The 14,359-nt window shown below is 41.2% G+C and overlaps 1 protein-coding gene across 1 annotated transcript in view; it reads right to left on the bottom strand.

The window, feature by feature from the left end:
• Nucleotides 1-14,359, bottom strand: part of PRRG1 (proline rich and Gla domain 1) — a 234,783-nt gene that overhangs the window by 86,553 nt on the left and 133,871 nt on the right. The gene's annotated exons all lie outside the window — the stretch shown is intronic.

The following is a 14,359-nucleotide window of genomic DNA, read 5'->3' as shown; positions in this document are numbered from 1 at the left end:
CATTGTATATTAGATTCAAAATAAAATTAAAGCAACTTTAAACTTACTTTCATGCATAAACAAAAATATTTAAATAGTGCTATCATTTATCCATGATAGATAGAAATTGGTGCCCTTTTAAATAACAAAGCATAAGTGAATCAGGACAAACTGAACAGATCTCCAGTAAACATGACATTTCATAAGCACTTTCAAGTGAAAGCAACAAGAAGTTAGAAGGTATCATTATTCCAAGGAAAGTTTGAGTAATTCTGACTATGCAGATCTCAAGATTAAACCTCTAGATTTACATACTAATTATTTTTATAGGACTACTACTAATATGAAAATACATATTTGTATAGGAAGGTTAGTTACATAATGGGCATATCTGTTTCAAGTGAAATTAAAGTGAATATAAAGTTTAATGAGAAAGTGACATGTTTTTAAAAATACTCTAAAAACGGGGGCCCTTTCATTCATTAAACTTTACCTTTTTCCTTATGACAGCAGGCGATCTTCCTCCCACAGCTCCTGCTGTGCACAGCAATGACGAATCTTGCTTCCTCCAATTATTGTGTGTGCACCAAGGCTTCCAGCTCGTGAGGCCACACAATGATTGGATGAAGCCAGAATCGTCATCGATATGCCAAGTACAGCATGAGAAGCGGGTGGAGGATCGCCGGTCTGCTGTCATAATGAAAAAGCTAAGTATTTAAAAAAACACTTAAATGTAAAAGTTTAATGAATGAAAGTGCCCCTGTTTTTGTTATTTTATACCGGGCACTTTCTTATTAAACTTTACATTCACTTTAAGTGAATAGATTGCAACAACAAGTTTCATATTTGCACATTGTAGCATTTCTTTTTACATGTTGGAATATATTTTTTATATACGATGTAAGATTAGATAAAACAAATATATTTTTCACTTTAAATAATTTACGGTGTATGTAGGACTAAATAGAAGGACTTAAAAAAAATGTTTAATTTTATGCAAAATAAGAGCGAAAGGATGCTTGACAGGTCAGATACTGGCTTCTGTAGACAATGTTTTCCTAGCCCTGCATTCCAAGGTGGTGATGTTTATCATCACAGGCAAGCTGAGCTCACCAGAGGAAATTCCACAGCTAAAAATAACTAGCTGTGTCTCATGTTTGACGTATGCAACATTTGCAGCATTGGCCTACAAACAGAATAGAAGCATTACTATTTGAGAACAAAGATATGTGGGCAGTTACAGTGGGGTGACGACTGGCACAGGTGCATGTCTTTTGCACTAATTATAATGTATTAATATTAAAAGAGGTTTTGTCCCTTTGGCAATTCTGAAACATCCTCTACTTTAACCCACAATACAACACATCCCATTCTGTAACCCTGGGATACAATGTCCACCGCCCAAGGGTCTGGGACATTGCGTATCCAGGCTTTATGAGAAAGAGAAAGCCTGCCCCCACCTGATTAACACTGGAATCGGGGGCGGAACCTTCATGCTGATTTAGAGTCAGCAGAAGGTTTTTTGTTTTATTTTCCCTTGTTGCAGGGCTGGTTGGATTTCTAAGAGGATCTGGGTTGATCTGGTTTTGAAGAAGAGGAGGACTTTTGTTACAAAAGGAACGAAGATTAGAAGTCTGACGACCTCTAGGTCTATTCTTCTTGTCCTGAGGTAGGAAAGATCCCTTCCCCCTGTAATTTCTGAAATGATCTCTGCCAGACCAGGTCCAAACAGAGTCTTTCCCTTGTATGGTAAAGCCAAAAGGTTGGCCTTAGAAGAGACATCGGCCTACCAATATTTTAACCACAGAGCTGGTACCGTGAAGTCAGACATCTTAGCTCCCAGGCGAATTATCTGCATATTGGCATCACAGATAAAGGTATTGGCCAATTTGAGAGCTTTGATCCCATCTTGGATCTCCTCTACTGTAGTTTCCTCTGTAATAAGATCAGACAATGCATCGCACCAATAAGATGCAGCTACCGTAACCGTAGCAATACTCACTGCCAGTTGCCACTGTAACCCTTGGTGGATGTACATCTTTTTTAGGTAAGCCCCTAGCTTCTTGTCCATTGGGACCTTAAAAGAGCAACTATCCTCTATAGGAATGGTAGTTCTCTTAGCAAGAGTAGAAATAGCTCCTTCTACTTTAGGAACAGTGCGCCATGAGTCACGAATAGAGTCAGCAACAGGAAACATTTTCTTAAAAACAGGGGAAGGGGAAAAAGGAACCCCTGGCTTATCCTATTCCTGAACAATAATTTCAGACATCTTCCTTAGAACAGGAAAAACCTCCTCAGAAGATAGGGAATCAAACTATCCAATTTAGATGAACCTTTGGTTGCTGTCAACCCCACAAAGTCTGAGTCGTCTAAAGTAGCTAAAACCTCCTTCAATAGTAACCGGAGGTGTTGAAGCTAAAATCTAAAATTAACCTCTTCAGTTTCTGAAGATTTTTCTGCTTAAGTGTCAGAGCCTTAAATCTCACCTTCAAAAGCTACTGAAGTATTCTCCTCATCAGACATCTGAGAAAGATTGGCTAATGCAGACCTAGAGTCAGAAGCCTTACTATCAGGCAGATGTTTAGATTTTCTCTTACACTTGCCCGATAAAGGGAAAGCTCACAAAGCCGCTGTTACTGCAGAGGAAATCTGAGCGGCTAAATCCCCAGGTAAATAAACACCACCAGGTGGATGAGGACACAGAAGGCACAGTATGAGAAACAATTAAGGCTTGGGACATCTGAGGAGAAAGCTGAGGAAAGTCACGCACAGCAGTATCCTGAGAGATACTTGTCTCAGAAGCAAGAATGTTTTATTTACATTTTAATTTTTTTGCTAAACATGAGGAACAAAACTGCATAGGTAGGGCAATCTGGTTGTCTAAACAAAGCAAACATATATCCATAGAGATAGACTGATCCTGTTCTGCATCAATAGCTTAGAATAACAGGTCCACAAAAGAAAATGTAATTCTTCAGTTAAATATGAAACACTAAACACTTGAAAAAGGATTCACAAATATAACTTTGAAAAACTGCCTCAGTCGTCAGGCTCCTACCGGCCAGAAAAAATATCCAGCTAGTAAAGGCAACTTTCTAGAAGTAATTTCTCTCCTCTAGTAATCCAGTGAGCTAATAAACAGAGCCGATACAGAAGACTGACAAGCTGAGTCAAAGACGGCTGCACACAACACTCTCCAACCGCTCCGCTCCATAAAAGTGGAAGTGCGGTTATCATGTGAGTGGGTAACCAGAAAAAAAAACTGTCACAGAAATTTACACAGCTCTAAAAAGAGCGCGAAGAAACCGCAGTTTGAAAAACAGCAAAAAGATAAAGACCGTTTTTAAAACAGTTAAACATAAGCCCCAATAATGAAAAGGACTCCACCTGTATATAAGCCTCTAAACCTATGAGCATAAATATAGTAGTAGGTAACCAATAAAGAACTCCTTTACCGTTAGCCCATGAAATCCCCTGGCCAAGTGAACTCCCCATATTTGGGCGAGACTACATATATGGCGCAGGCTTCAGCACAAGCGCTGAAGCCCGTGCCACCCGTAATTTCCCCTAGCACATTGGGGTATTACATATACGGTGCCGGCATAAAGTGCTGTAAGTCGGATAAACTAGCGATGTCCAGAAATGAGCATAAATACAATTTTTTGGAGTCACCAGTGACTTACGGCACTTTAGAAACTGCCGGCGCCTAAGAAAATAAAAAAATGTCAAATCTCCCGTAAAAGTCTAACCCGTCTCCCAAAAATAAACCTGACACATAAAAAAACATATATCCGCCGTCAAACCCACATCGGAACTAATAATAAATATATTAACCCCTAAACCGACAACCCCCCACAACGCAATAAGCCTGATTAAACTATTAACCCCTAATCCGCAATTCACCCACATCATGATCTACCTAATAAAAGTATTAAACCCTAAATCCGCCAACCCCAACATTGCAAACTACCTAATGTATTAACCCCTAATCCGCCATTAACCCACATCGCAAAGTCCCTATTAAAACTATTAACCCCTAAACCGCCATCCCCCACAACGCAAATAAATAAATTACTAAGCCCCCTAACCAAACACCCCCTAACCTAACACCCCCTAAATTAACCAAAATTACCTAAATTAAAAAATACTAAAGTTACTAATTAAGAGGTGGGGCAAGTGTGCAGCTTGAGCGCGCGTCCTCCTACTGAGCTCCGACAACAGCTCCCTTTGATGCTACATTCCTAGGCTGGGGAGAGACGACTGGCCGGATGACAGAGAGGCTGACCTCGGCATCAAGGAAACCTACAGTCGCAACATAAGCTCTGTGGCTGGAGCAGATCGCTTACCTGACGGCTGGACCGGCGGTCCTTTGGGCAGAAGCAGAAGGAACCAGTAGTGCAGTAATGGGCACTGCTAAATAAGCATACTGGAAACAGTTCACCAAGCGGAATACCTGGTATTGAGTAAACCTGATACAACACCACGGGTGCAACGAACACTGTAGGCAGCTTCCTGCACCACAGCCAGTCAACCAAGGCGCAAGCTAAGAAGAAATGGCGTTACGCCACCAGGACTCTACAGAAGCCGCAGACTGGTAACGTACCTTAGGCTGTAGAGAGTTGCAGAGGGAGTCAGGGTTACTGCCCTTGGTGACTGATATATGGTACTGGGGTGTACTGTTATACTGAAAGCAGGATTGTTAACCTGGGCCACCTTGAACACCGGACTTGATGTTTGTATACTGAATCATTTTAAATAAGCCAGCCTGGAAGAAAACTGGTAGAATATGAGCTCTATCATTCTTGGTCTCCCATAACTCATACATAATTTCTGTGGTTGGGTAGGAGTTACAAAGCATATATAGAGCTACCAGGGTCTGTTTGCAAAAAGAAAAGAAAAGAGGGGGCTGCCTGTTACCCTAAAGGATATTTTGGAGCTATATCACCAGCTTTATTAGCTCTGAAGAAAATCTCCTTTTGTTGGGCTGAAGTATAACAATTCCCATAACCCCTTGCGGGTAGGAATAAAAACGTGTGCTATCTTATTTGCCTGCCGGCTCTTCTGCCCCTTTCTCTTATGCGAATATCCTGCCCCTCTGTTTTGCGGCATACTGTGCTAAAGATAAACAACAGCAGACAGTACGATTCCAGCGCACTGGAACTGTACAATACTATAATCTGTGACTTTTTGGTATATCATGCAGGGGCTCTGCTTTTATGACTTACTTTGCCTAGTATACAATTATGTGGTGTATGGCTTGATATACGTTTAACTGTATAGGTGTTATGTATATTCTGTTTTTTGCTAATTGTCCTGTTCTTGGAGGTTGATTTCTACGCCTTCTTTGGCATTTAGATAAGTTGAAAGCCTCATTATAACACTTACTCACAACCACATTAACACAGTCCCTTTGTGGGCGTTTTTTTTTTTTTTTTTTTTTTTAGATTGACCTTAAGTGTGCTGCCGAGCTTGTACACAGACTCACTGTTTTCCGCTCCATTTTCACTTCCCTGATATCACTCTCTTTTTTTTTTTTAACATTACAATACACAGTCACTTTATGGATAAATTTATCACGTGTCACAAAACTATTTCTCCAAGAATGCCGCCAAAAAATAGAGATAAGAAAGCTAGGCTTAGCACAGATGGTAACATCAAAGTCCCTAATACGAGCATGCAAATAGAGACAACGGCTACAGAACAATATGAAATAGTTAAACAAATTACAGAGTGTATGATGCCGCAATTTGAATTGATAAAAACAGATATAATTAATCTGTCTTTAGAATTTAAGCAATTTACACATAGGCTAAATGAATTGGAGCAAAGGGTCTCTGACATAGAGGATGTAAACTCCCTTCAGAGGGAAACTATTATACAACACACAAAAGATATTACTGATATGCAACAAAAAATAAATGAGATTGAAGACCGAGCAAGGAGGAATAATGTGAGATTTATAGGTATACCTGAGTCAGTCCTACACCAAGAACGACTTAATTATGTCTCAGTCTTGCTACCGCAGACTTTAGGTATTGAGGGTAGTTTATTACCATTAGCAGTAGAAAGGGTTCATCGTATAGGTCCAGTAAAAACTTTACCTAATGGCAGTACCAAAATTAGACCAGTGATTGCAAAATTTTTAAACTTCCAGGATAAGTCTCGTCTTTTACAGCAATATAAACAGAGAATTCCTTTCTCAATGGGAGACAATACAATTTTAATGTTCCAAGACTTCTCTAATGAAACTTCCCTAAAGCGGAAAGAAATGGTGCCTTTTTGCACCAAGTTAATTAATATAGGCATGAAGGCCACAATTGTATACCCTGCAACATTAAAGATCTATACAGAAAACGAACAAGTAGTGCTGAGGGAATTTAAAGAAGTAAAAGATTTTTTTTAAATCCAAAGGTATCCCCATGTAACTTGATGCCAGATCATATGTACATAGCACACAGGTATTATGTCTAAAATGATAACTAAGAGGCAATTTAGCAGACAAGAGAGTAAAGTGGTTGTATTTAATATGTTTGTTATCAGCTTCTTGTGGTGTACAATATTTCACTACAAGGAGTGATGTTTTGTTTGTAAATTTTTTACTGGGTTTTTTTTTTTTTTCCATCCTCTACTACATCGCCCCCTCCTCCTGCTGATGGTAACGCAGACTCAACAGAAGGCATGAGTATATATTCCTAGGCTTATTAGATGAAGGAGTTTATAGCTATGGCCTCCTGGAATGTAGGAGGCATTACACCACCCCAAAAACGGAAAAACAGAATTTATGTTTACCTGATAAATTACTTTCTCCAACGGTGTGTCCGGTCCACGGCGTCATCCTTACTTGTGGGATATTCTCTTCCCCAACAGGAAATGGCAAAGAGCCCAGCAAAGCTGGTCACATGATCCCTCCTAGGCTCCGCCTACCCCAGTCATTCGACCGACGTTAAGGAGGAATATTTGCATAGGAGAAACCATATGATACCGTGGTGACTGTAGTTAAAGAAAATAAATTATCAGACCTGATTAAAAAACCAGGGCGGGCCGTGGACCGGACACACCATTGGAGAAAGTAATTTATCAGGTAAACATAAATTCTGTTTTCTCCAACATAGGTGTGTCCGGTCCACGGCGTCATCCTTACTTGTGGGAACCAATACCAAAGCTTTAGGACACGGATGAAGGGAGGGAGCAAATCAGGTCACCTAAATGGAAGGCACCACGGCTTGCAAAACCTTTCTCCCAAAAAATAGCCTCAGAAGAAGCAAAAGTATCAAACTTGTAAAATTTGGTAAAAGTGTGCAGTGAAGACCAAGTCGCTGCCCTACATATCTGATCAACAGAAGCCTCGTTCTTGAAGGCCCATGTGGAAGCCACAGCCCTAGTGGAATGAGCTGTGATTCTTTCAGGAGGCTGCCGTCCGGCAGTCTCGTAAGCCAATCTGATGATGCTTTTAATCCAAAAAGAGAGAGAGGTAGAAGTTGCTTTTTGACCTCTCCTGTTACCAGAATAAACAACAAACAAGGAAGATGTTTGTCTAAAATCCTTTGTAGCATCTAAATAGAATTTTAGAGCGCGAACAACATCCAAATTGTGCAACAAACGTTCCTTCTTCGAAACTGGTTTCGGACACAAAGAAGGCACGACTATCTCCTGGTTAATGTTTTTGTTAGAAACAACTTTTGGAAGAAAACCAGGTTTAGTACGTAAAACCACCTTATCTGCATGGAACACCAGATAAGGAGGAGAACACTGCAGAGCAGATAATTCTGAAACTCTTCTAGCGGAAGAAATTGCAGCCAAAAACAAAACTTTCCAAGATAATAACTTAATATCAACGGAATGTAAGGGTTCAAACGGAACCCCCTGAAGAACTGAAAGAACTAAGTTGAGACTCCAAGGAGGAGTCAAAGGTTTGTAAACAGGCTTGATTCTAACCAGAGCCTGAACAAAGGCTTGAACATCTGGCGCAGCTGCCAGCTCTTTGTGAAGTAACACAGACAAGGCAGAAATCTGTCCCTTCAAGGAACTTGCAGATAATCCTTTCTCCAATCCTTCTTGAAGAAAGGATAGAATCCTAGGAATCTTTACCTTGTCCCAAGGGAATCCTTTAGATTCACACCAACAGATATATTTTTTCCATATTTTGTGGTAAATTTTTCTAGTTACAGGCTTTCTGGCCTGAACAAGAGTATCAATAACAGAATCTGAGAACCCTCGCTTTGATAAGATCAAGCGTTCAATCTCCAAGCAGTCAGCTGGAGTAGGACCAGATTCGGATGTTCGAACGGACCTTGAACAAGAAGGTCTCGTCTCAAAGGTAGCTTCCATGGTGGAGCCGATGACATATTCACCAGATCTGCCTACCAAGTCCTGCGTGGCCACGCAGGAGCTATCAAGATCACCTACGCCCTCTCCTGATTGATCCTGGCTACCAGCCTGGGGATGAGAGGAAACGGCGGGAATACATAAGCTAGGTTGAAGGTCCAAGGTGCTACTAGTGCATCTACTAGAGTCGCCTTGGGATCCCTGGATCTGGACCCGTAGCAAGGAACCTTGAAGTTCTGACGAGAGGCCATCAGATCCATGTCTGGAATGCCCCACAGTTGAGTGATTTGGGCAAAGATTTCCGGATGGAGTTCCCACACCCCCGGATGCAATGTCTGACGACTCAGAAAATCCGCTTCCCAAGTTTCCACTCCTGGGATGTGGATTGCAGACAGGTGGCAGGAGCGAGTCTCCGCCCATTGAATGATTTTGGTCACTTCTTCCATCGCCAGGGAACTCCTTGTTCCCCCCTGATGGTTGATGTACGCAACAGTCGTCATGTTGTCTGATTGAAACCATATGAACTTGGCCCTCGCTAGCTGAGGCCAAGCCTTGAGAGCATTGAATATCGCTCTCAGTTCCAGAATATTTATCGGTAGAAGAGATTCTTCCCGAGACCAAAGACCCTGAGCTTTCAGGGATCCCCAGACCGCGCCCCAGCCCATCAGACTGGCGTCGGTCGTGACAATGACCCACTCTGGTCTGCGGGAGGTCACCCCTTGTGACAGGTTGTCCAGGGACAGCCACCAACGGAGTGAGTCTCTGGTCCTCTGATTTGCTTGTATCTTCGGAGACAAGTCTGTATAGTCCCCATTCCACTGACTGAGCATACACAATTGAAATGGTCTTAGATGAATGCGCGCAAAAGGAACTATGTCGATTGCCGCTACCATCAAACCTATCACTTCCATGCACTGCGCTATGGAAGGAAGAGGAACGGAAGGAAGTATCCGACAAGAGTTTAGAAGTTTTGTTTTTCTGGTCTCTGTCAGAAAAATCCTCATTTCTAAGGAGTCTATTATTGTTCCCAAGAAGGGAACTCTTGTCGACGGAGATAGAGAACTCTTTTCCACGTTCACTTTCCATCCGTGAGATCTGAGAAAGGCCAGGACTATGTCCGTGTGAGCCTTTGCTTGAGGAAGGGACGACGCTTGAATCAGAATGTCGTCCAAGTAAGGTACTACAGCAATGCCCCTTGGTCTTAGCACCGCCAGAAGGGACCCTAGTACCTTTGTGAAAATCCTTGGAACAGTGGCTAATCCGAAAGGAAGCGCCACGAACTGGTAATGCTTGTCCAGGAATGCGAACCTTAGGAACCGATGATGTTCCTTGTGGACAGGAATATGTAGATACGCATCCTTTAAATCCACCGTGGTCAAGAATTGACCTTCCTGGATGGAAGGATTGTTCGAATGGTTTCCATTTTGGACGATGGAACCTTGAGAAACTTGTTTAGGATCTTGAGATCTAAGATTGGTCTGAACGTTCCCTCTTTTTTGGGAACTACGAACAGATTGGAGTAGAACCCCATCCCTCGTTCTTTTAATGGAACAGGATGAATCACTTCCAGAAGATAACCTTGGAAGACTATTTCTAGCGCCCAAGGATCCAGAACATCTCTTGCCCAAGCCTGAGTGAAGAGAGAGAGTCTGCCCCCCACCAAATCCGGTCCCGGATCGGGGGCCCGCATCTCATGCTGTCTTGGGAGCAGTGGCAGGTTTCTTGGCTTGCTTTCCTTTGTTCCAGCCTTGCCTCCAGGCTGGATTGGCTTGAGAAGTATTACCCTCCTGCTTAGAGGACGTAGCACTTGGGGCTGGTCCGTTTCTGCGAAAGGGACGAAAATTAGGTTTATTTTTGGCCTTGAAAGACCTATTCTGAGGAAGGGCGTGGCCCTTGCCCCCAGTGATATCAGAGATAAACTCTTTCAAGTCAGGGCCAAACAGTGTTTTCCCCTTGAAAGGAATGTCAAACAATTTGTTCTTGGAAGACGCATCCGCTGACCAAGATTTTAACCAAAGCGCTCTGCGCGCCACAATAGCAAACCCAGAATTTTTCGCCGCTAACCTAGCCAATTGCAAGGTGGCGTCTAGGGTGAAAGAATTAGCCAATTTAAGAGCACGAATTCTGTCCATAATCTCCTCATAAGAAGAAGAATTACTAATAATCGCCTTTTCTAGCTCATCGCACCAGAAACACGCGGCTGTAGTGACAGGGACAATGCATGCAATTAGTTGTAGAAGGTAACCTTGCTGAACAAACATCTTTTTTAGCAAACCTAATTTTTTATCCATAGGATCTTGGAAAGCACAACTATCTTCTATGGGTATAGTAGTGCGTTTGTTTAGAGTAGAAACCGCCCCCTCGACCTTGGGGACTGTCTGCCATAAGTCCTTTCTGGGGTCGACTATAGGAAACAATTTTTTAAATATGGGGGGAGGTACGAAAGGTACACCGGGCCTGTCCCATTCTTTATTAACAATGTACGCCACCCGCTTGAGTATAGGAAAAGCTTCGGGGGGCCCCGGGGCCTCTAGGAACTTGTCCATTTTACATAGTGTTTCTGGAATGACCAGATAATCACAATCATCCAAATTGGATAACACCTCCTTAAGCAGAGCGCGGAGATGTTCCAACTTAAATTTAAAAGTAATCACATCAGGTTCAGCTTGTTGAGAAATTTTTCCTGAATCTGAAATTTCTCCCTCAGACAAAACCTCCCTGGCCCCCTCAGACTGGTGTAGGGGCCCTTCAGAAACAATATCATCAGCGTCCTCATGCTCTTCAGTATTTTCTAAAACAGAGCAGTCGCGCTTTCGCTGATAAGTGGGCATATTGGCTAAAATGTTTTTGATAGAATTATCCATTACAGCCGTTAATTGTTGCATAGTAAGGAGTATTGGCGCGCTAGATGTACTAGGGGCCTCCTGTATGGGCAAAACTGGTGTAGACGAAGGAGGGGATGATGCAGTACCATGCTTACTCCCCTCACTTGAGGAATCATCTTGGGCATCATTTTTACTAAATTTTTTATGACATAAATCACATCTATTTAAATGAGAAGGAACCTTGGCTTCCCCACAGTCAGAACACAATCTATCTGGTAGTTCAGACATGTTAAACAGGCATAAACTTGATAACAAAGCACAAAAAACGTTTTAAAATAAAACCGTTACTGTCACTTTAAATTTTAAACTGAACACACTTTATTACTGCAATTGCGAAAAAGTATGAAGGAATTGTTCAAAATTCACCAAAATTTCACCACAGTGTCTTAAAGCCTTAAAAGTATTGCACACCAAATTTGGAAGCTTTAACCCTTAAAATAACGGAACCGGAGCCGTTTTTATATTTAACCCCTTTACAGTCCCTGGAATCTGCTTTGCTGAGACCCAACCAAGCCCAAAGGGGAATACGATACCAAATAATGCCTTCAGAAAGACTTTTCTATGTATCAGAGCTCCACACACATGCAGCTGCATGTCATGCTGTTCTCAAAAACAAGTGCGCCATACCGGCGCGAAAATGAGGCTCTGACTATGATTAGGGAAAGCCCCAATAGAATAAAGTGTCTAAAACAGTGCCTGCCGATATTATTTTACAAAAAATACCCAGATTAAATGATTCCTCAAGGCTAAATATGTGTAAATATGATCGATTTAGCCCAGAAAATGTCTACAGTCTTAATAAGCCCTTGTGAAGCCCTTATTTACTGTGTGAATAAAAATGGCTTACCGGATCCCATAGGGAAAATGACAGCTTCCAGCATTACATCGTCTTGTTAGAATGTGTCATACCTCAAGCAGCAAAAGACTGCTCACTGTTCCCCCAACTGAAGTTAATTCCTCTCAACAGTCCTGTGTGGAACAGCCATGGATTTTAGTAACAGTTGCTAAAATCATTTTCCTCATACAAACAGAAATCTTCATCTCTTTTCTGTTTCAGAGTAAATAGTACATGCCAGCACTATTTTAAAATAACAAACTCTTGATTGAATAATAAAAACTACAGTTAAACACTAAAAAACTCTAAGCCATCTCCGTGGAGATGTTGCCTGTACAACGGCAAAGAGAATGACTGGGGTAGGCGGAGCCTAGGAGGGATCATGTGACCAGCTTTGCTGGGCTCTTTGCCATTTCCTGTTGGGGAAGAGAATATCCCACAAGTAAGGATGACGCCGTGGACCGGACACACCTATGTTGGAGAAAAAATACTATCTCAAATTAAAAGACACAAACTTGATATAGTCTTTTTACAAGAGACTCACCTAAAGGAGGTAGAACTAGCTAAACTTAAGATGGGATGGGTGGGGGAGGTTGTGGGCACACCCTGTGCACATAGGAAGAAAGGGGTTGCGTTTTTATTGAACAAAAGGTTGCATTATAAAATTCTGAAGACAGAAATGGACCATGGGGAAAGATTCATTATTCTCCAACTAGAGGTAGAGGGAGTAAATGTAGTACTATGTAATATCTATGGTCCAAATAAACCGGATAAAGTATTTTGGTACATGCTACAAGTTAAACTCCTCCCATTCTGCCTGAAAAATTTAATTATAGCTGGGGACTTTAATCGGACACTATATCCGGCTATAGATAGACTATCCCAGAAGGTAACTAGAAATATCCAAAAGGAAGCTAGAACAGCTAAACTGTTCAAATATCTTTCACCCTAAGTGTTTTATTTAGAGGTCGCAGAATCCAGATGTAAAAATGTATACATGTGAGTCTCAGGCCCACCAAACAATGTCTAGACTGGATTACTTTTTGATAGCAGAGAAACTGTTTAGGTATGAGATAGCATCGGATATTGAAGAAATCCTAATTTAAGATCATGCCATTGTTACTATAAATATAAAAATCCGGAATAAGCAGATAGCAGGTGACAGGTTTTTTTCCCTAAATATTTAGCACACAATGCGCAGTTTAAAGCTTGGCTTAAGATAAAATGGAGGGAGTTCTATGAATTCAATTATGCACCAGAAATCCGAGCTGAAACTCTATGGGAAACATTTAAAGCTGTGATAAGGGGAGATATTAAGGGATATTTAGTCATACAGAAACGTAGATTTTTAGCCAATGATACACAATTGGCGAATCAGCTCCGTAACGCATATAACAGCTATATCAATGAGCCAATTCAGACAAGGTGGGATTCTTATCAGAGGAAGAAGAAAGAAAGGGAAGTATTTTTGGCACAAAAGCTGGCACGAGAAGAGCTAAGGACAAGGTTCTCTTTTTACAGATATGGGGGCAAGGCAGGACAATTTTTGGCAAATAAAATTAAGCAAAAAAAATTGTTGATTGAATCCCTTAAAACCCCGCAGGGCAGAATTACTAATAGCAAAAGAATTGAAGATTTTATTTTGCAATTTTTTAAGAAATTATATTCAAAACAGGAAATAAATTTACAAATTAAAGAGAATTTCTGGAGCGAACTTAAAATTCCCAAGTTAGAGAAAGTCAAATTAGAAGAATTAAACAAACCTATTTCCCAGCAAGAAGTTATGAGTGCCATTAAGAAAGTACCGGTTAATAAAGCTGCCGGACCGGACCAGATTCCGGTAGAACTTTATAAATGCCTTTCAGATGAAATTGCCCCAACCATGGTAAAGCTATTCAATAATTATTATACAGACCGCATGCCATGCTCCAAATATTTCACCTCATCTTTAATAGCCCTAATTCCAAAAAAAGGGAACGATAAAGAAGAGATAAGCGCTTATAGACCGATTTCGCTTTTAAACAGCGACTATAAAATATTGACAAGTATTATAGCAAGCAGGTTTAAACTAGCTATTGACCCACTTATCCATAGGGATCAAGTGGGTTTTATGCCTGGTAGAAACTCTTCATCCAATTTAAGGAAAATTCAATTGATTCTGAATCAAAATAAAATACAAAAAAAAATATAGATAGAATAGCTGATGCAGCAATAGTAACAATAGATGCGGAGAAGGCCTTCGACTCCATTACTTGGGACCATTTGTTTACTGCTCTTGCCAGGTTTGGAGTCGAGGGATTGCTAAATTTGTAAAGATCATTTACCAGCAACCCAA

The sequence above is a fragment of the Bombina bombina genome, chromosome 3, assembly GCF_027579735.1.
Source record: "Bombina bombina isolate aBomBom1 chromosome 3, aBomBom1.pri, whole genome shotgun sequence".
NCBI classification, from domain to species: domain Eukaryota; kingdom Metazoa; phylum Chordata; class Amphibia; order Anura; family Bombinatoridae; genus Bombina; species Bombina bombina.
Note: the sequence above shows the minus strand (reverse complement) of the source record. Positions and strands in the feature narration are given on the sequence as shown.